Source organism: Lepus europaeus, chromosome 3, assembly GCF_033115175.1.
Source record: "Lepus europaeus isolate LE1 chromosome 3, mLepTim1.pri, whole genome shotgun sequence".
Lineage (NCBI taxonomy): Eukaryota > Metazoa > Chordata > Mammalia > Lagomorpha > Leporidae > Lepus > Lepus europaeus.
Genome location: NC_084829.1, coordinates 86,395,387 through 86,417,266, shown reverse-complemented (window position 1 = coordinate 86,417,266; position 21,880 = coordinate 86,395,387). Strand labels below are relative to the sequence as shown.

The window sequence follows — 21,880 nt, the reverse complement described above, 5'->3', positions numbered from 1 at the left end:
TGATACTGAAGTGATGACTCTGGACGTCAGAAAGGATTGGATTACAAGAATCTCTCATGCCGGCAGATTGGTTAATGGGAGAGTAAAGGCATCTACTCAGGCGGATGCCCACAGATAGGCTCTCCGACAAACAGCAAGTGCTAACTTTACACAGGCTCCGTCCCAAGCAGTCAACGTCTGGTATCTCATTTAATTCTCGAAACACACTAACGTGGCTGGCATTAGCGCTCTCCTCACTTTACAGATGAACATACTAGAGGTACACAAAGCAACCCGCCAAGTCCATAGCGGCAGGGCTGAGCCCTGAGCCCGGGAGTCTCACGCTAGGGCCCCTACTCCCCATACTAGTGCATCACCAGTGATTGCTACGGAATGAATGCTTGTGGCCTCTCCTCCCACCTGAGCCCTGGCGTGATGTGATTTCGATAGGGGCCTTTGGAGGGAGGAGGGCGATCAAGTCGTGAGGGTGGAGCCTTCTGGATGGGATTAGTGCACTTGGGAGAGGCAAAAAGAACTTGCTCCCTCCCCTTGCTCTCCCAGTGGGAGGACACAAAGAGGTGGCTACCAAGAGACCAGTAAGGTGGTGTCACCAGCACCCAACCACGCTGGTACCCAAATCTCAGTCGTCCCAGCCTCCATGTTCCATGCTTAAAAGCGCCGTGTCTATGGCATTGTCTAATTGCAACCTGAAATAAGACCAAAGGCATGTACATTTCTCTAACGGCTGTATCATAGAAACATGCATTGAGATATCATCAAGTGAACAAAGTAGGTTCTGAAATATATCATAATCCTATTTTTGTAACATTTTTAAAAAGAATAGCAAGGTATGTATCAAAAGGTAATACTGATTTGAATGTTCTTTAATTAAAGAATTTTTGCAATCAAAAACAACACATTAGTTTAAAAATAGGCCCCAGGGAGCCAGCGTTGTGGAATAGCAAGTAAAGCTGCCGCCTGCAGTGCCGGCATCATATATGGGTGCCGGTTGGAGTCCTGGCTGCTCCACTTCCATTCAGCTCTCTGCTATGGCCTGGGAAAACAGTAGAAGATGGCCCAAGTGTGTGGGAGACTAAAAAGAAGCTCCTGATTTCAGATCGGCTCATCTCTGGCCATTGCAGCCACTGGGGAGAGAACCAGTGGATGGAAGACCTCTCTCTGTGTCTCTACCTCTCTAACTCTTTAAAATACTTAAAAATAAATCCTAAAAAATTAGGTCCCAGGTAACCTACACTGTAGTTAAGAGTTGCATATACGCAACACATCACAGAGAATGGTGAGGATGAGTAACAGCTCTCTGGTGCTTGCTCTAGAGAATCCAAAGAGAAACTTTCCTGCATGACTTTCATTTAATAGCACCTCACTGTCAAATAAGAAGTCATTTAACCTCAACAACCTGTGGAAGAATTCAGATACCTCGGGCTCAAATCCCTTCCTGCCCGACAGGGGTGTCTAGAAGCTTCCCTGCAGTCTGGCCTGGGACTGCAGGCAGGCGAATTTGCAGGGCAGCCCTTAAGCCTCCTAGGTGACCCTGTCCCCACAGATGTGACAGCGCCCAGCAGCGGGGAGTGTGATGAGGCAGCCATCCTTTGTCTACAGTAGAGAAGTCCAGGCCCTGGACGCCAGGAGGAAAATCCAAAGCCAACCAAGATTCCCAGGTCTGGCTCTGCTCTGTGCTTAGAGCAGGGACTTCCCGCAGCCGGGAAGCTTGGAACCGAGATGCCACTGCCAGTGTCACCTGACCCAGCGTCACACGTGTACCTGTGCTCCGAACAAGAAAGTAATAGTAAATGCAACACACAGTCACCAAGGGCGTTAGCTTCACATCATTTTCGGATGCTTGCCATGTTCTGATGAACAGGAGAGAAACAGAGACCAAGTGATCACCGGGCCCAGTTCCTCGGCGAGGGAGCCGCTTCTAACTGGGGTGGGCCAGCTGTTCCCTGGACTAGGCAGGGCAGTACTTCAGGGGTGCTTCAGGATGCCCAGCATCCAGGTCCAAGCATTCGTGTGTCTAGACTGCGACAGCCTGAAATGCTCCCCAGCAGCATGCCCAAGTGCTCTGCGTTGAGAGCTTCTGGTCTACTCCATCGCTGAGGCCACCTGGGTACCTAGAGGCCCAGTGTATTCTTCCCACTGTTCCAACCCCAGGGGTGCTCATTAGAGCAAGAGACACTTAAAATCAAGAACAGACTTCAGACTTACCGATAGGCTTCATGGCTGCTAGCTGGGATACTGTTTAATTTTTTTTTTCTAATCTCATTACAAGTATTCTGGGAATTCTGTTATGATTACTTTAAAAGAGCAAAACAGTGTCTGAATATTAAGGTGGACATTCATTGCATACTGAACTCACACTGTGAATGATGGGTTTCTGCACCACAGAGAAAGGAGAGAAAGACTGAGAGAGAGGTGTAGATCTGAAAATGCGCCTTTTATTAACAAAAGGTTTTCTTTCAAAGTTCCATCTCTGTAAGCACCCAAGGATAGCTTTTTTCAAATAAACTCTTTCACTTCAAGACCTAAAAATCAAGATTCTCCTCTACCTCAACCCAGTACCCATCATTCTGAATAGGAAACCTAAGTGATCTTATACGAGTTCAGAAAGGACCAAGCATGACAGAAACGTACACAGTTCACCGCATGCTTCACAAGCCACACGCTGAAGCCAGGGCACTGGCGCTGCCTTCACTCCTCCACTGGAGTTTTAGAGGGAGGGAAAAAAAACCCCTTTGTGTACCCACCACTCTTTAGCAGTGCTTTGGTCCCGTGCTTTTTCTTTTTTTGGATTCTTTTTTTTTTTTTTTTAATTTTTTTTTTTTTTTTTTGACAGGCAGAGTGGATAGTGAGAGGGAGAGACAGAGAGAAAGGTCTTCCTTTTGCCATTGGTTCACCCTCCAATGGCCGCCGTGGTAGGCGCGCTGCGGCCGGCGCACCGCGCTGATCCGATGGCAGGAGCCAGGTGCTTATCCTGGTCTCCCATGCGAGTGCAGGGCCCAAGGACTTGGGCCATCCTCCACTGCACTCCCTGGCCACGCAGAGAGCTGGCCTGGAAGAGGGGCAACCGGGACAGGATCGGTGCCCCGACCGGGACTAGAACCCAGTGTGCCGGCGCCGCAAGGCGGAGGATTAGCCTAGTGAACCGCGGCGCCGGCCGGTCCCGTGCTTTTTCTAATGGTGTGTATTTCCTTTGCTTCTCTCACCTGCAAGGCACACAGCCTTTCATGTGCTTGTTATGCCAGTGTGCACAATTTATAAGCTCTAAGCACTAGAGACAAGGAGGGAACCTGGGGGGGGGGGGGGAAGGAGGGAAAGACTGCAAGCAGGACTCCAGAAACAATGCCAAAAACAAGGCTATGCTACAGAAATTAATACATACTTCGAACCTATTAACGTCCAGTCTTCTTGAATATGCATACATGTGTGCAAGTGTGACTGTTCCTCTCCTTACAGCAAGTCAAATTAGTAATCATCTAGTAGTGTTCATTTTCGTTTCAAAAACTTTGAAAGGACCCAGGTCAGCACGCAGGGAAGTGTGCATTCCAGAGAGACCACTCCCACGGCTGCAGCTGGGAGAACTTTCCGCCTACAGGCACAGTACAAAACAGAACAGTTCTAGGACAGCACAGATACTCACGGGACTCACTCACCTCTGCACCAGCTCCTCCTGGCCACACAAAGGCAAACCCGCAGCCTCTGAGAGCAGGGCTTTGTGTGGGTCTCAGGCTGGCGGGAGTGTCTGCCGGGGACCAGCCTCAGTGCCCCCCTGACATTTACATGTCAATGACCAAACTGACACTCCTCCCAGCCGCCCGCCAGCCCGCCAGCTGGGCCCCGCAGCCAGGGCCTGGGTTTTGTTCTCCCTATTCTAGGGAGCCAGCACACCCTTGGCAAACTCCTTAAGAGGGCTTTGCACCGTCTTCGGAGCCCGGAGCCTAGGTAAATACATCAGCAATCGGCAGGCAGGTTTGCAAATTATTCAGGGACACAAGATCCCCCAGAACAGAATCAGAATTCTGGACCCCCCAAAAATTGGGTGCAAACAGATTTCAGAGAAATAAGTGTTCCTGCTTGCCTTTAGGCTCGGGAGTTCATTAGCTTACTAGTCACCGTAAGACAATGGTGTGTGATGTGTCAAAAACGAACAACTGATCAGTTTTAGGGGTTACCATCTCCTTCTCGGAAATACAGTATTATGAACAAAGGGTTGGGAGGGGGAGACAAGCAGTGGGTAACCAGGAGGAGGACAACCCCAGGAGTCCAGGCCTATCTGGAAGGAGGGTTGGGGGTAGGGGACACAGAGGTGGCCATCGTGCATGAATGCAGAGAGCCGATTTACATGGGGGCTCCACAGCAGGACAAAGGATGGATGACTGGAGGGAGACACATCCGTACAAGCGAGGGAGGAGTCCAGCTCCTCCCCTGTGCATCAGTGGGAAAGGGGGCTTCCCTGTAGGGGTCTGGGGGAGGGAGGGCCTGCATGGGGGCTGCTGGCAGAAGCCAGCTGGGCTGCAGCGATTTTCCTTAGCAGCTGGTAGGAGACCCCTCTTAAGAATGGAGTCTTGGGACTTTCAGGACTGGAAACAAAATGACCATGGAATATAGTGAGTTAAAAAGCAACCTGTGTAATGTAGAAAGAATTGACAATGACAAGAGGCTACTCTTACAATGCTAAAAAACAGTCCAAGCATTAGCCATTTCGGAAATTACAAAATGTAGATCCGTGACCCCCTTAGTACAGTTTTAAAATAAGGTTGGCTCACTGGATACTATTCCCTTAAATTCATTTTCCTTTCTTCCTCCATTTCTCAAAAAGTTTGATATGATTTGAGTCGCTAAGAGCACTTACGAAATAGTCTTATGGTCAATTGAATTTTATGAATGTTTCCTAGGGCAGAATCTCACTGCTGTTCCAGGACTCAAAAACAGAGGAGGGGAGGGAGTTCCCAGGGAGTGGTGTGTGTGTGTGTGTGTACAAGCACGCGGTGCACATGCAGGGCCTGAGCAGACACCTGGGTTTTCACCTCATGAGGGTAAATAGGGCAGTTCCAGGAAGCTTCTCTCTCTGCCTATGTCATGAAAAAAAAATCAAGATAACTGCCTTTAAAAAAAAAGATTAGAAAGGCAGAATCACAGAGAAAATGAAGGAGACAGAGAGAGGGAGAGAGAGAAATATTGATTTTCTATCTACTGTTTCACTTCCCAAATGGCCACAATAGCCATAACTGGACCAGGCTGAAACCAGGAGCTTGGAATTCTATCCGGGATTCACATGTGGATGGTAGGGGCCCAAGCACTTGGCCATCCTCTGCTGCTTCCCAGGTGCGTTAGCAGGGAGCTGCATTAGAAGTGGAGCAGCCAGGACTCATATGGGACACTGGAACCAGCACTCATATGGGACACTGGCATGGCAGACAGCGGCTTACCCACTGCACCACAACGCTGATCCCAAGAGAACTGCTTTGACCCACACTCTCCTCTGGCACTGTTCTGGGTACAGACAGACTTTGATGTGACTCCATCAAGCCCTCCCAGCCTTCAGAAGGAGCCAACTCTTCCAACATCCCAATTTCCAGCCTCCTGAACTGCAAGACAAATTTCTGTTCCTTAAACTCAACCAGTTTGTGGTACTCGGTTACAGAAGCCCTAACAGTCACACTGAACATATAATCATATTATGTAGATGTTTGGGCCTGGCACTGTGCCAGGAATTGGGAAGACCAAGCCAAGAAGTCAAGTTCACTACCTTTAAGGTGTCTAGCTCAGCACAAACAGAACCTGCAGTTGTGCTGTGCTGAGTGACACACAGGTCACCATGGGAGCCCAGAGCTGGAGCATCTCAGGAAGACTTTGAGAAGCACCACTTGAGTTCTGAAGAATTAGTAGAAACTCATTTTGCTGTTTTTCTGTGGTCGAACACTGGGATGTTGTCCATTATTCATTTTTGCAAATATACACTTTCCTATGTTTTTGCATTATTCCTCTAGGAGAGTCTTGGTGATGCACTACTGAGACTAGATATGAACCCAGAAACATTACTGAAGGCAGGGTAACACAGTAGTCCCATTTATCCTTGGGGGATACATTCCAAGATCTGTAGCAATGGATAGTGCTGAAGGCATCATATAAATATTGTTTTTCTCTATCCATACATAGCCATATTCTCCTCGATTACTGTCTAATGAAATGGAACCATCCCAAAAGATCAGCCTTCCAAGTGAATTCTTTTCTATACTCTAAGCTGCTTTCAGAATGACTCCCAAACTCTCTGCCAGACTCCATCCCACCCATTTGGCAGCATCTCTACTATGGAGAGCAACAAAGAGAACCATGCCCCATGTGACACTCTGAACAAGGTGCAGGAAGGAACCATGTAAAGAATGATAAGGGTGTCCTGTCTCAGTGAGACACAGGGTCACTAGTAAGAACTGTATTATTGGGGCCGGCGCTGTGGCACAGCAGGTTAATACCCTGCCTGAAGCGCCGGCATCCCATGGGGCGCCGGTTCTAGTCCCGGCTGCTCCTCTTCCAATCCAGCTCTCTGCTGTGGCCTGGGAAAGCAGTAGAAGATGGTCCAAGTCCTTGTGCCCCTGCACCCGTGTGGGAGACTTAGAGGAAGCTCCTGGCTCCTGGCTTGGGATTGGTGCAGCTCCAGCCATTGCGGCCAATTGGGGAGTGAACCATCGGATGGAAGACCTCCCTCTCCCTCTCCCTCTCCTCTCTGTGTAACTCTTTCAAATAAATTTTTTTTAAAAAAGAATTATTATTTCCTTTTTTTTCTTTTTAAGAATTATTTGAGAGTAGAATTACAGAGAGAGAGAAGGGGAGAGACACAGAAGAGAGAGATTCCATCTGCTGGTTCGCTCCCCAAATGGCCACAATTGACTTAGACCAAAGCCAGGAGCTTCTTCCAGGTCTCTCATGTGAGTGCAGGGGCCCAAGCACTTAGGTCATCTTCCATTACTCTCCCAGGTGCATTAGCAGGGAGCTGGATTGGAAGTAGAGCAGCCGGGACTTGAACCAGTCTCATAACAGGATGCAGGCACTGCAGATGGAGGCTTAGCCCACTATGCCACAGCACTGGCCCCTATTTCCTCATCTTAAAAGTGATTATGAATACATTTTACTGACGCAACAAAACAATGAAACCAAGGGCTACACTTTAGCCAGTTTTCTATAGTCTCTACCCAACAGTGTCTTGCATAATTGATACCTAATCATATTCAATGTACTTTAAAAAGATGCCCTGTGGCTAGCATTGTGGTGAAGCGTGTAAATCCATTGCCAATGAAACAGGCATCCCTAATGGGTGCAAGTTCGTGTCACAGCTGCTATACTTCCGACCCAGCTCCCTTCCAGTGTGCCTGGGAAAAGCAACAGAAGAAAGCCCAAGTGTTTTGGCCCGAGCCCCCTACGTTGGAGACCTGGATGAAGCTCCCTGGCTTTGGCCTGTCTCAGCCCTGGCCATTGTGGCCACTCGGGGAGTGAACCAGAGGATGGAAGATATCGCTCGCTCCCCTCCCCTGAACTCCGACTTTCAAGTAAGGAAATAAATCTAAAAATAAGTAAAATAAAAATATGCCCTATTCACTACTTTTAAAACTTTATATTTGAAATTGGGGTGGGGGTGCCAAGTCACACATACTTTAAATGCTATGGTAGTGCACAAAGTGGAAAACGTTAATCTTCCAAAATCTTCAAAGGTAACAAATCATGGTTTATACTTCTGGCCATATTTCTCTCAATCTTTTTCCTAGAACTTTTTAAATACAATAATGTTCAACCTTACCAACAATAAATGAAATATAAAATGTATAAAAATAGTTTTCCCTATCAAGTTCTCAAAAATAAAACAAAGAATAACTACTATATCCACGTTGGTGGCCACATAGGGAAATAGGCAATCCCATACAATGTTGGGAATCTAAATTCTATAATTTACTTGGGGAGCAATTTGTCAGTACTTATCAAAATTCAGTAAACACATGTCCTAACAGAGGATATAAAAGATTTGTGTGTGTTCCTGGATTCTGTGTGTATTTCCCAAATGTTTCTATATTAAAGTAATATAAATCATTAATCAGAACTAATACATTTTACCATTTAGGAACACGCAGTTTCAGCATCTGGTTGTACACTAAACATCCAATATTAAGAACTGAATTAACAAATTAAGCTATTATAACAAAACAGCATCATGCAACTGTTAAGTGACCATTATGAAAGATACAGAGAAACAAGAAACAGCTTATGAGACAGTTTTGTAAACAATGAAAGTATGAAAATACATACTAATTGCAACTGGTAAATGTATACATACATAGTCAGCAATTTTCAAAGTTGATTTATCAAGAGTAACAATGTATACATGTACCAAAACATCACACTGTACCCTATAAATACATATAATTATGTGTCAAAAATAAACAGCATTTAAAACTCATAAAATTAGAATTAAGCATTTTTAAAGATTCAATTTTTTTTTTTAGTTTATTTTTATTTCTTTGAAAGGCAGAGCCAGAGAGACAGAGAAGGAGAGAAGGAGGGGGCGGGGGAAGATCTTCCATCCCCTGGTTCACTCCACAAATACCCACAACAGTAGTGGCTGTGCTGGGCTGAAGCCAGGAGCCAGGAGCTCCAGTCAGGTCTCCTACACCGGTGGTAGGGACTCAGGTACCAGAGCTGTCTCCTGCTGCCTCCCAGGCACATTAGCAGGGAGCTCAAACAAAAAACACAGACAGGACTCCATCCCAGGCACTCCAATATGATGCAGGCATCCCAAGTGGTGGTTTAATCCAATGCATCACAACACCTGTCCTTAATAAAAGGTATTTATGAAAATGTTATTTTCTGAGAACACTTGTAAATTGTTTTATAATGTCTATAACAACTAATAACTGTTCCAATAATTGACTTTTTGACAGGCAGAGTGGACAGTGAGAGAGAGAGACAGAGAAAGGTCTTCCTTTTCCGTTGGTTCACTCCCCCAATGGCCGCTGCAGCCAGTGCACCGCGCTGATCCGAAGCCAGAAGCCAGGTGCTTCTCCTGGTCTCCTATGTGGATGCAGGGCCCAAGCACTTGGGCCATCCTCCACTGCACTCCTGGGCCACGGCAGAGAGCTGGACAGGAAGAGGAGCAACCGGGACAGAATCCAGCGCCCCGACTGGGACTAGAACCCGGTGTGCCGGGAGGATTAGCCTATTGAGCCGCAGCACTGGCCAGAATTGACTTCTTGTCTAGAAAATGGCTGACAAGGGGCAGGTGATTGGCATGGCACTTAAGATGCTATTTGTGATGCCTGCATCCCATATAGGAGTACCTGGGTTCAAATCCAGGCTCTGCTTCTGATTCTACTTCCTGCTAATGCACACTCTTGGAGATACCAGGTGACATCCAACCACTTGGGACCCTGCCACCCACCTAGGAAGAGGTCCAGCCTGAGTTATGGAGTCCTGCTTTGACTCACTCCAGCTTGTGCTGTTGCAGACATTTGGGGAGAGAACCAGCAGATGGAAGATCTCTGTCTTTCAGGAAGGAGGAGAGGGAGGGAAGAAAGGAGGAGAAAAAGGAAATGGTTGGCAGAACTTCAGGCTTGTCTGGATCCCCATGTACAGTCCTGTGGTATTTCATTACAATTTGGTGATGGATTTCACTTTTACTGTTGGCGGCCATACCACCTTTCTGGAGGACAATTCAGCAGTATTTATTAAGCTGATACATGTCTGTCTTTGAGTATTCCTACATCTGGGAATCTATCCTAGAAAAAAAATCACTCCATGCATGTACAAACATAAAGGTAACAAGAATAATCAACTGGTCTACCTACCATGTTCATACAAATGTGAAGGTAACTAGAACTCTGATCTACCCAGGATTGGGCTGGTCACTCTAGCAGGGGGCTGTGGGAGGGACAGTTCTGTTTCGAAAAGCTGTGGAAAGAGAGAGCTAGAACAACCATCGAATTTGAAACACACACAGCTATGATCTGTTGCCCAGTTTCCTCTTTCCTTTGATGTCTTCATTTTTGGCAAGGAACCAGAAACAAGTGTGTTGATACAACTCTGCTTGTTCCAATCACATGCAGATGTTAACATACAAATATAATTGAAATGAGCAAGAGTTAGATTGTTTCCTTTTTAGCTTCCAGATTCACAAACAGAAATTAGATGATAACAATGGTTAATGTCCAAATACTCAAGGAGGGAGAGCCATATGAATGAGACTTTTTTCTTAAATGAGAAATGCTCAGATCTTCCGTTTGGGCTCGTAAGGTTTGTTTTCTAAAGAGATTGTGTTTCCGTGCATCAGTTCATGTTTTACATAGTCTTCAGACTGGTGCTTTCTGACAATTTATAAAGACAAGTTTCTCACTATATGTTTCACTTCCTTCATAGTTGAGTCAAAGTACAAAGATTCCGTGGAGGTCATGAATTCAGGGTTAGTTAAACCTCCTCACTGCAGGCTGCAAAGGAGCCAGAGGTAAAACCCGAGCAATTCCACACCAAAGCGAAATTAACACCAGGTGCATTTCTAGACTGTCAAAGAACTACTGGAAAGGCAATTTTTCAGATTAACAAGATTCTAGAAGTTACTGTTGTATGAAAATTCTGTCGATAACTACTTATAGATACTTCCCCCCATCCCCAGCTCAAGCTAATGACAGCTCCAGAGATGTGGGGACAAAACACACACAGAAGTTGAGTTATGCAGCATCAGAAGCTCCACACATAATTACTCACTGCCCCTGGCTTCTCCATCTATAGCATGGTATTTAAGTCTCAAGTTTCACTGTTTGCTGGACTGACAGTGCCTGGTAACAATGTTTAGAAAGACTACCTCAGGGGCCAGCACGGTGGTGCAGTAGGCTAAGCCGCTGCCTATGGCACCGGCATCCCATATGGGGGCCGGTTTGTGACCTGGCTGCTCCTCTTCTGATCCAGCTCTGTTTATGGCTTGGGAAGGCAGTAGAAGATGGCCCAAGTATTTGGGCCCTTGCACTCGTGTGGGAGACCCAGAAGAAGCTCCTGGCAACTGGCTTTGGATAGGCCTAGCTTTGGCCATTGTGGCCACTTGGGAGTGAATCACAGATGGAAGACCTTTCTTTATCTCTCCCTCTATCTGTAACTCTACCTCTCAAATAGATAAATAAAATCTTTAAAAACAAAAACAATCTCATTAGTATCATACAACATTACAAAGTAATGCTATTATGCTTGATTAATAAATGCTTTACATTTGATATACAGATTGTCTAGTGAGGTTTAAAATTAGACAACCCTTGAATGATAAAGATTTTGAAAGGAAAGAAAAAGTGACACTTTTACAGTAAAATTATTTTTAAAATATAGCAAACATTTACTTTTTAATAAACTATCTAGACCCATTGCAATGATTTACATAAAGGTAAAAAAGCACAAGCAAGAGGCCGGTGCCGTGGCTCACTTGGTTAATCCTCCGCCTGCAGCGCAGGCAACCCATATGGGCACCGGGTTCTAGTCCCGGCCGCTCCTCTCCCAGTCCAGCTCTGCTGTGGCCCGGGAGTGCAGTGGAGGATGGCCCAAGTACTTGGGCCCTGCACCCCATGGGAGACCAGGAGAAGCATCTGGCTCCTGGCTTCAGATCAGCGCAGCTCCCACTGTGGCGGCTATTTGGGGGGTGAACCAACGGAAGGACAACCTTTCTCTCTGTCTAACTCTGCCTGTCAAAATAAAAAAAAAAAAGCACAAGCAAGAGTAAATTTGAATTTGAAAGTTAGGAATGGCAAGTTAGGAGAAAACAGATAACCTCTTATTTAAAACAAAACAGGGGCAGGTCCTGTGCTCTAGGAGGCTAAGCCTGTGCCTGCAGTGCCAGCATCCCACATGGGCAATGGTTTGTGTCCTGGCTGCTCCTCTTCTGATCCAGCTCCCCGCTAATGCACCTGGTAAAGCAGTGGCAGATGGCCCAAGTCCTTAGGTACCTGCACCTGCACGGGAGATCTGGAAGGAGACCCTGGCTTCCGCCTGGTCCAGATCAGGTCATGGCATCCATTTGAGGAATGAACCAGCAGATGGGAGATTTGTTGCTTTGTCTCCCTCTCTCCATAACTCTGCCTTTCAAATAAAATAAGTCTTAAGTAAAAACAAAAAACCCTAGGGGCAGGCATTTGGTGCAGTGGCTAAGCCACTGCATGAGACAACCACATGCCATACTGGAGTCCCTGGGTTTGAATCTGAGCTCAACTCCCAATTCCAATGTCCCATAATATGCACCATGTGGGACAGAAGCTAACAGCCAAAGCACTAGTTGGGAGCCCCAGCTTGAGTTCGACTCCTGGTTTTGACCTGGCCCAGCTGCAGCTGTTGCAGCCATTTGTGGGGGAATCTCATTGTCTCTCTGCCTTTCAAATAGAAAAGTATTTTTTTAAATAAGATAAAGAGGGGCCAGTGCTGTGGCACAGCAGGTTAAAGCCCCAGCCTGCAATGCAGGCATCCCATACGGGTCCCAGCATTTGAGTCCCGGCTGCTCCACTTCCAGACCAGCTCTCTGCTATGGCCTGGGAAAGCAGAAGATGGCCCAAGTGCTTGGGCCCCTGCACCTGTGTGAGAGACCCAGAAGAAACTCCTGGCTTCAGATCAGCTCAGCTCTGGCCATTGTGGTCATCTGGGGAGTGAACCAGCAGATGGAAAACCTTTCTTTCTCTCTAGCTCTACCTCTCTAACTCTTTCAAACAAATAAATCTTTCAAAAACAAACAAAACAAAAAGGTAAAGAAACCCCATTAAACACGAAGAGAATAAACAATCCACCATGAAAACACAAAGTCTATGACTGTGGGGACAGATGGGTGATCAGTGAGCGGGCAGGGAATTTCCTTCCTTTGAGGTTATCCCTGGTCAGGTATGAGGCCAGGTACCCGGGGACATTGGCAGAACCTTCTCCCAGTGGACCGAGCTCCAGCTCGCGGAGCCAAGGTGAACTCAGCAATAGCAGATGTGGGCTGGCAGCATCTAGTGACTTACTCTGCCTTTCCCAGGGAGCAGAGTAGGCAAGCAGTGTGAAAGGGCAGGGCTCGCCTGGGCTTGCACAGAAGCCACGCACTGCCAAGACCCAGGGAGCCCAGGTGACATGCTGAGGTAGTGGTGTATTCCAAAAAGAGCCACCTGGAGGCAGGTAGGCTTCGGCCACCTTCACTCGCAGGTGTTCTGGATGGGCAGTGTGTGAACACTCCAGGCACAGGCTATCCTGAGAACAGATCACAGTAGGGACCTGTTTGAGGCAGGTGCACTGCAAAGCAGAACTACCGCCCAAGGCCAGAAAAGAGCTCAGAAGCTCAACCACTTCCAGTAACCGCCAGCTCCTGCTCCCCACTTGTGCCCCCTCCACCTCTGTGCACCCACAGAAGATTCACGAACCCTGGTTCCTCCGTGGCCACCGCGGGGCTGTGTCCTGTTAACTGCAGATCCAGATGCCGCCATAAATCCTGCTCCAGCTTTTCCCCATGGGACCCCGCCAGCTCCTGGCTTTCTGGACTGGGCAGTTACATTGCTGGTAGTGGGGGAGGTGGTGGAGATTGGAAAATTAAACACACTGGTCTTAAAAAAAAAAAAAAAACTAACGATAAAAGAAACAATCAGCTCTACCCTGCCTGTCCTGTTATAAACTGCACCACCAGTAACCAGACTAGAGGAAGAGCGGCTTCTCCCCACCCTGCAGCTGGGAAATGACGAAGGGAGGTGCAATCGCAGCACAGCCACTGGGCAGCACCGATGCACGCATGCGTCTGGACCATGTTCGCCAGTGGCTGCTAAGGGAGCTGCCAGATGGCACAGGCTACGGATGGGGAACATCTCACTGAGCAGGAAGGAGGCAAAGAAACCCAGGGTGAGCACGGCCAAGTTCCTGGACCAACCGCCAATTCACACGCAGCGCTGGGGACAGAACCACCTGTTGAATGATACCACGAGGACAGAACCAGCGAAGTCGTGAGCCTTTTATCCAGAATTCTGGCTTCATCCAGAATTGCTTACTAGAGGTGGGGGGACAAGAAGCAGCAAGGGAAAGACAGTGCCCAGGCGGGCATCCATTAAACTAGACTTCAAATTATCCTGATCAATCCCTGTGTGTGCCTTATTAGGATCCTTATTCAAATCTATCATTTTTTAAAAATCTTATATTTTAGACAACTGGAAACTTGAACAATAACTGAATACTTACTGCTGTTATGGAATTGCTATTTTTAGGAGTGAAAATGATGGTGAGGTTATTTTTAACAAGTCCCTATCTTCTAGAATGTACTGAAATTTTCTTGCATTTCAATAACTTTATTGAAGAGGGTATCACTTAGTGCCAAAATAATGATATTTGATTAGGCTACCTCTGCCAATTCAAAGTTAACACTGATGTATCAAAATAACTGAAATATATCAGCCTTTAGGGAAAGCTGAAGTTATCCATAAAACACGGCTTACAGGCCGGCGCCGCGGCTCAATAGGCTAATCCTCCGCCTTGCGGCGCCGGCACACCAGGTTCTAGTCCCGGTCAGGGCACCGGATTCTGTCCCGGTTGCCCCTCTTCCAGGCCAGCTCTCTGCTGTGGCCAGGGAGTGCAGTGGAGGATGGCCCAAGTGCTTGGGCCCTGTACCCCATGGGAGACCAGGAGAAGCACCTGGCTCCTGCCATCGGATCAGTGCAGTGCGCCGGCCGCAGCGCGCCGGCAGCGGCGGCCATTGGAGGGTGAACCAACGGCAAAGGAAGACCTTTCTCTCTCTCTCTCTCTCACTGTCCACTCTGCCTGTCAAAAAAAAAAAAAAAAAAAAAAAAAAAAAAAAAAAAAACACGGCTTACAAAATTTAAGGATAATATATGCTATGATTCTTTGGTTTTTGTTTTTGCATTGTGTATTTACCCAGAGCACGATGTCAAAATTGATTACAGACACTGCGTGGCCTCAGGCTGTGCACTGCTCATCACCCGTGACACCTGCATCGTAGGCCTTCAATTCACTGACCTACTGAAGAACGGTTACTCAACTCCGCCTTGGTGATGAGCTATTTGTGAAGAAAAGTTGACTGACTGTTCGTAAAGACAGGGCATGAGTGAAAGCATGTTTTTTTCCTTTTAAATAAAAATCTCATCTAAATTAGAAGGCAGATTTATAAAAGCAGCAAAGACTTCTGGAGAATTTAGTCCAAACTTCCTTTACTCCGCTAACGTAAGTTCTCAGAGTGATAATTTGAGCAACTAATAAAATAGAAACCAGTTTTCTTGATAGGACTAGACAGGAGCAGGAGATTCTGTATAGGAGATTTTATCACATGTACAAACATCACCTGTTTTCTGGAAAAAAAATTAAACATTATGAATCTGCCAAACTTATTAGGTCTATTTTGTTTTTTTCTTTCTATAAAATGCCTTCAAATTTAAATGTAATTCCCATGTACTAATAATGTCCCCTTCTCGGGATTATATTATTTGCATTTTGGGTAACAAGAAACCATTCACACTGCCTAAAACATTAACTTTTATTATACCTTGAAAGTGCATTTGTAGGGGTAGATGCTGTGACAAAGCAAGAAAAGCCACCACCTGCCACACTGGATCAAGTCCAGGCTGTTCCACTTCCAATCCAGCTCACTGCTAATGTGTCTGGGAAAGCAGCAGAGGATGGCTCAAGTACTTGAGCCCCTGCACTCACGTGGGAGACCTGGATGGAGTTCCTGCTCTGGGCTTTGGCCAAGGCCAGGCCATTGCGCCCATTTGGGGAATGAACCAGTAGATGAAAGATTCATATATTCTCTCTCTCTCTCATACATACACACACACACACGCACACATTTATGCTTTTAACTTCGATTTGACTGCTTCACAGATGAATTCATTTCTAAACATAATTCCATTACAGCATAATAGTAATCGGGTAGTTTTCTCAAGTCTGAGAACATCATGCTAATCTAGTTGTGAAATTGAGGCTTCAAATTTAAACTCACGAAGACATCATGGAATCCATAGCTCAGAGTTGCAGAGAAAAGGTTCAGAGAAGAGTTTTTGTTGTTGCTGTACTAATTCTCCTTAAACAAAAACCCAACTTATCAGACCTCTCTGAAATATTACTGTTAAAAGTGAACAGTTCATGTTTAAGATTCATAATCATACATATGTTAAATGTTAATTTTGAGTGGAAAAATAATCATTACTAGTTAAGAAATTTAAATGGCAAGAATGTATATGCAGGGGCCGGCGCCGTGGCTCACCTGGCTAATCCTCCGCCTGTGGCACCGACATCCCATATGGGCGCCGGGTTCTAGTCCCGGCTGCTCCTCTTCCAGTTCAGCTCTCTGCTGTGACCCAGGAGGACAGCGGAGGATGGCCCAGGTGACTGGGCATCTGCACCCATGTGGGACAGCCAGGAGGAAGCACCTGGCTCCTGGCTTCGGATTGGTGCAGTGCGCTGGCCATAGCGGCCATTTGGGGGGTAAACCAACGGAAGTTTAAAAAAAAAAAGGAATGTATGTGCAGTAACCCCAAGTTGACTTTATGCATGTAACCACTTTCCAGAACTCTAACTGTTCTAGTAAACTGCCATGTTGAGCCACCCTTGTAGTTTCCAGACACCTGCCAGGGAGACCGATCTGCTATATCTTGCTTTTTCTTTAAATACACCATCCAAGTTCATATTGATTTTGCTTATAAGCTAACAGTCTCAAATTAGTCCACATATGATCCAAAAGTTTGTCCTAGTGTTCATTTCAGCTAGTATTATTTTTAAAAAAAAAAAAAGATTTGAAAGGCAGAGTTACAGAGAGGCAGAGGCAGAGAGAAAGAGAGATCTTCCATCCTCTGGTTCACTCCCCAAATGGCTGCAACAGCCGGAGCTGAGCTGATCAGAAGCCAGGAACCAGAAGCTTCTTCTGGGTCTCCCATGGGGGTGCAGAGGCCCAAGCACTTGGGCTGTCTTCCACTGCTTTTCCAGGTTACAGCAGAGAGCTAGATTGGAAGTGGAGCAGCCAGGACTCAAACTGGTACCCATATGGGATGCCAGAGCCACAGGCAGAGGCTTAGCAAACTATGCCACAGCACTGGTCCCTAGTATTATATTTAAATGAGCCAGAGCTTGGGTCTACATAGAGCAAGATGATGTACAATAGCGAAGTATGATTTTACTGCTACTTTTAAAACTTGGGTTGTTGAGGAAGACACTATTTATGCTGATTAATGAAATTACTTACATACATATCAGAAGTTGGATAATTCCTTACCCTTAGGGTGCTGTATACAATAAATGTCTTCAAATATTAGCTGACCAAATCAATGCAGTTACTTCCCCTTTGCTTTTGCAACTCCATTTTGTTTACTTTGAAGATCAATGATATTTTAATTCTTCAATTGTAAAAGAAAGTTATTGCACTGGATGATTTCCTCTATGTGGAGTGTAACAATGATCCAGATGTGCCAATTAAGGAACCATTGCAGGAATGGCTGGAAGGCGAGTTATTCTGTAGTAACTATGCTTCGACTGCCGTGCAGTATGCCCACAAACAATCCATTTCAACTTCTGAACATTTGGTTTGGAACACCTGCTTGATGAATACTCAGTTAAGCACTTGGGTACAAGCTCTTGCCAGGAGGTCAAATCTCTACCATTCATCTTAGAATGTTTCTGAGAACATTCGACTCCTCCTGTTAACTCTACACACTTCTGTGCTTGGCTCTCCAATGCAATGATAGACAGTGCCAACACAGTGGGCTTTGCTTCAGAAAACAAGATCCTGCAGTGACGTGCCTAAAGTTCAGCTTCCACTCTTTCAAAATTAAGGCTATTTCTCCTTTGGAACGGGAAGTGCTCCTGAACGAGTGAATAACGGAGTTGCAGAAACTGAAAGGCAACAGTAGCTATGACTTTCCAACACACTTTCTCCAATACAATGCTTTCCATTCTCATTGAGTCTGAAGCCAGGCACCTGTACTGACTGATCCGGATCAAGTCAGTTGCCAGTGAGACATTCCTTTCCTATTCTATCGATTTTATAGCCAAATAAAGCAGCTGAGACCAACACATCCAAGGTACTTGGGCTGTACCTTCATTTTAGACAGGAATCTGTCCAGTAAATTCACAGCTAGAGAAAATGTCTGTGGGGCCAGCATTTTGGTATAGCAGGTAAAGCTGTTGCCTGCAGGGCTGGCATCCCATATGGACTCCGGTTCGAGTCCCAGCTGCCCCACTTCCGATCCAGCTCTCTGCTATGGCCTGGGAAAGCAGAAGACAGCCCAAGTGCTTGGGCCCCTGCACCCACGTGGGAGACCTGGAAGAAGCTCCTGGCTTTGGATTGGTGCAGCTCCAGCCATTGTTATCTGTGTTTCTAGAAAATGTCTCCATGTTGAAGTAAAAAAACTGACTTAGCCCAAGATCTTTTACCACAAAGTCCCTCAGCTGTGCAGTCATTCTGAGGCCATTATCACACACAAACTCCATCTCCAGCCGCAGACCTCGGGCTGACCCCTGGACCTCTGCTCCAACAGTGTACAGCTGGTGTAGCAGTTTCTGGGAGTCAGCTGTCAGCAGTTCAGTGGTAACCTCCCTCCAGAGGCCTAGGAGACAAGGGACTCCCAGGGCCTGGGGAGGCAGAGCTGTCCTGGGTAGACGTTTCCACATTGCCCTTCTCAGGGTCAGCTCAAAGCCAAAGGGCACACACTGATATATTAACAGCAAATAAATCAATGCCTGAGATTTACTTGAAAATAAATTAGAATTTTTGTTGACATGAACTAAGATTGTTCCCTTGTTGAGAATTACAGAAATTGGGTTACAGGTATATGAAGACTCAATATACCACTTTGTCTTGTTGTTTTATAAATCCTTTATAATGGGGGCTGGCATTGCGATATAATGGGTTAAACCACCACCTGTGACCCTGGCATTCCATATGGGCACCAGTTTGAGTCCTGGTCACTCCACTTCTGATCCAGCTCCCTGCTGATGTGCCCAGGAAAGCAGCTGAAGATGGCTCGGGTCCTTAGGCCCCTGCATCCATGTGAGAGACCTGGACAGAGTCTTGCCTGGCTTCGGCCTGGCCCAGGTTGGGCCACTGAGGCCATCTGGGGAGTGAACTAGTAGATAGGAGGTTGATCTGTCTCTGTCTCTCTCCTTCTCCCTCTTCCCCTCCCTCCCTCCTTCTCTGTAACTTTCAAATAAATAAAAATAAATCTTGGGGCAGGCACTGTGGTATAGTGGGTAAAGCTGCCATCTGCAGTGCCAGCATCCCATATGGGCACTGGTTCCCTGCTGCTCCTCTTCTGATTCCGCTTTCTGCTATGGCCTGGGAAGGCAGTTGAGGTGGCCCAAGTCCTTGGGCCCCTGCACCCATGTGGGAGACCTGGAAGAAGCTCCTGGCTCCTGGCTTCAGGTCGGCCCAGCTCCAGTCATTGCAGCCATCTGGGGAGTGAACCAGTGGATGGAAGACCTCTGTCTCTGTCACTCTGCCTTTCAAATACATAAACAAACTTTAAAAAAAAGGTCTTTTAAAAAATTCTGTAAAATGAAATGTTTGTATTTTCATTTTTAACTGATGTAAAGATATGGGGTATTTATATATTTATTGGGTACCACGTGATGAATACATGTACACAATGTGCAATGTTCCAACTCAGTGACTACATCCATCTCCTCCAACACTAACCATTCCTTTACGGTGAAACATTCAAAATCCTTCCTTATAGCTGAAACATACATATACAGCTTATTAGCATTACCGATTAGCACACCCCCCATGCAAGAAAATACTAAAATTTCTTCCTTCTGGCTATAAAAAATAGTAGTCCCTAATTGAACTCATTAGGGGGTCATTCCCCCTCCCCTTACAAACTTTACTGCACAGGCTCCAGGAGGCCTCTGAGTGCTTCCTGGTAAGTCAGGTGGGCATCACTGTAAGCACAACTCCTCCCATCATCCAACTAACCTAAGATTGCTTTGAAAGATCAGCCTGGGACGCTTTGTAACTTGTTCCACCTACTTTCTAACACATGTCCCCACATGCAAAGTAAGCGGCTTCTTCAGTTAGGTTAGAGGTTCTGCAATAGAAACTCCCTACAACCGAGGCAGTGGTTAATGGTCAGGACATGGTGGTTTCAGGAATGGGAAAGATCTAGAGGTCGAGAAATGCAAACACTGACGGTAGGGAGATCTTACAGATAGGTGAAAGCAAAATGAAATTAGAGTAAAATCCAAGTTACTGAATCTGCAATGTAGGAAAACATCTTGTTAATACTTGAAATATACAAATAGCATACCCCAAAGATCCAAAAAGTCAAACCATTGAAAACAATCAGGGGGCTTGACCATTGCTATGATGGGTTTAGTTAATAGTCTCCACCCAAAACATACATACTCAAGTCCTACCCGGAGTACCTCAGAATGTGATAAGATCAAGATGAGGTCATTACAATGGGTTCTAAACCAACAAGGGTGGTGTGTTTTACAAAGGGAAATTTAGAGGTGTGCACACAGGGAGAACTCTGCATGAAGATGAGCGCAGAGCCTGCAGTGGTGTGTACAATAATAATGGAGGACCTCAACACTCTTCAATGGACAGATCCACCACACCAAAAAAGTCAAGAAATAACAAAACTACAGAGCAAATGGGCCTGATTCCTATAGAACATTTTACCCCACAGCTGTAGAATACACATTCTTTTCATCAGTACATGGAACATTCTCTAGGATAGACCGAACACTAGGCCATAAAATAAGTCACAACAAATTCAAAAAAATTGCAATCATACCATGTATCTTTTCTGACCACAGAGAATGAAGCTGGAAATTAACAAAAAACTCAAGAAAATATACAAACACATGGGGACTGAACAACATGCTCCTGAATGAACAGTGAGTCACAGAAGAAACCAAAGGGGAATCAAAAAATTCTTTGAAACAAATGAAAATGAAAACAATTAGGGAAGTGGTCGGTGCTGTGGTTCAGCAGATTAAAGCTGCCGTCTGCAGTGCTGGCATCCTTTATGGACACCAGTTTGAGTCCCGGGTGCTCTACTCTCTATCCAGCTCCCTACTAATGTGAAAACAGTGGAGGATGGTTCAAGTCCTTGGGCCCCTGCACCTATGTGGGAGACCCAGAAGAAGCTCCTGGTCCTGGCTTCAGATCGGCTCAGCTCTGGCCATTGTGGCCACCTGGGGAGTGAACCAACAGATCAAAGACCTTTCTCTTAGTCTCTCCCTCTCTGTCTGTAACTCTACCTCTCAAATAAATAAATACTTTAAAAGTGGTTATAGAAGGAACATACCTCAACATATAAAGGCAATATATAACAAACCCAGTTAGCATCATATTGAATGGAGAAAAGCTGAAAGCATTTCCACTAACTTCAGGATCCAGGAAAGGATGCCACTCTCACCATTACTATTTAATATACTTTTGGGGGCTGGAGCTGTGGTGTAGCATATAAAGCCACTGCCTGTAGTGCCGGCATCCCATATGGGCGCCAGTTCGAGTCCCAGCTGCTCTACTTCCAGTCCAGCTCTATGCTGTGGCCTGGGAAGGCAGTTGAGATGGTCCAAGTCCTTGGCCCCCTGCACCCATGTGGGAGACCCGGAAGAAGCTCCTGGCTTCAGATTGGCACAGCTCTGGCCATTGTGTTCAATTGGGGAGTGAGCCAGCAGATGAAAGACCTCTCTCTTTCTGCCTCTCCTCCTCTGTGTAATTCCAACTTTCAAATAAATAAATCTTTTAAAAAATATATAGACATCGAAGTTTTAGCCAGATCCATCAAGCAAGAAAAAGCAATTAAAGGGACAGAAATTGGAAAAGAGAGCCAGCGCCATGGCTCAACAGGCTAATCCTCCGCCTTGCGGCGCCGGGACACCAGGTTCTAGTCCCGGTCGGGGCGCCGGA

The 21,880-nt window shown here is 46.1% G+C and overlaps 1 protein-coding gene and 1 pseudogene across 2 annotated transcripts in view; both read right to left on the bottom strand.

Moving 5' to 3' along the window:
* The window catches only part of ANKRD6 (ankyrin repeat domain 6), a 206,192-nt gene that overhangs the window by 153,511 nt on the left and 30,801 nt on the right, over positions 1 to 21,880 (bottom strand). The gene's annotated exons all lie outside the window — the stretch shown is intronic.
* On the bottom strand, positions 17,434 to 18,537 carry LOC133757001 (cyclin-G1-like; annotated as a pseudogene).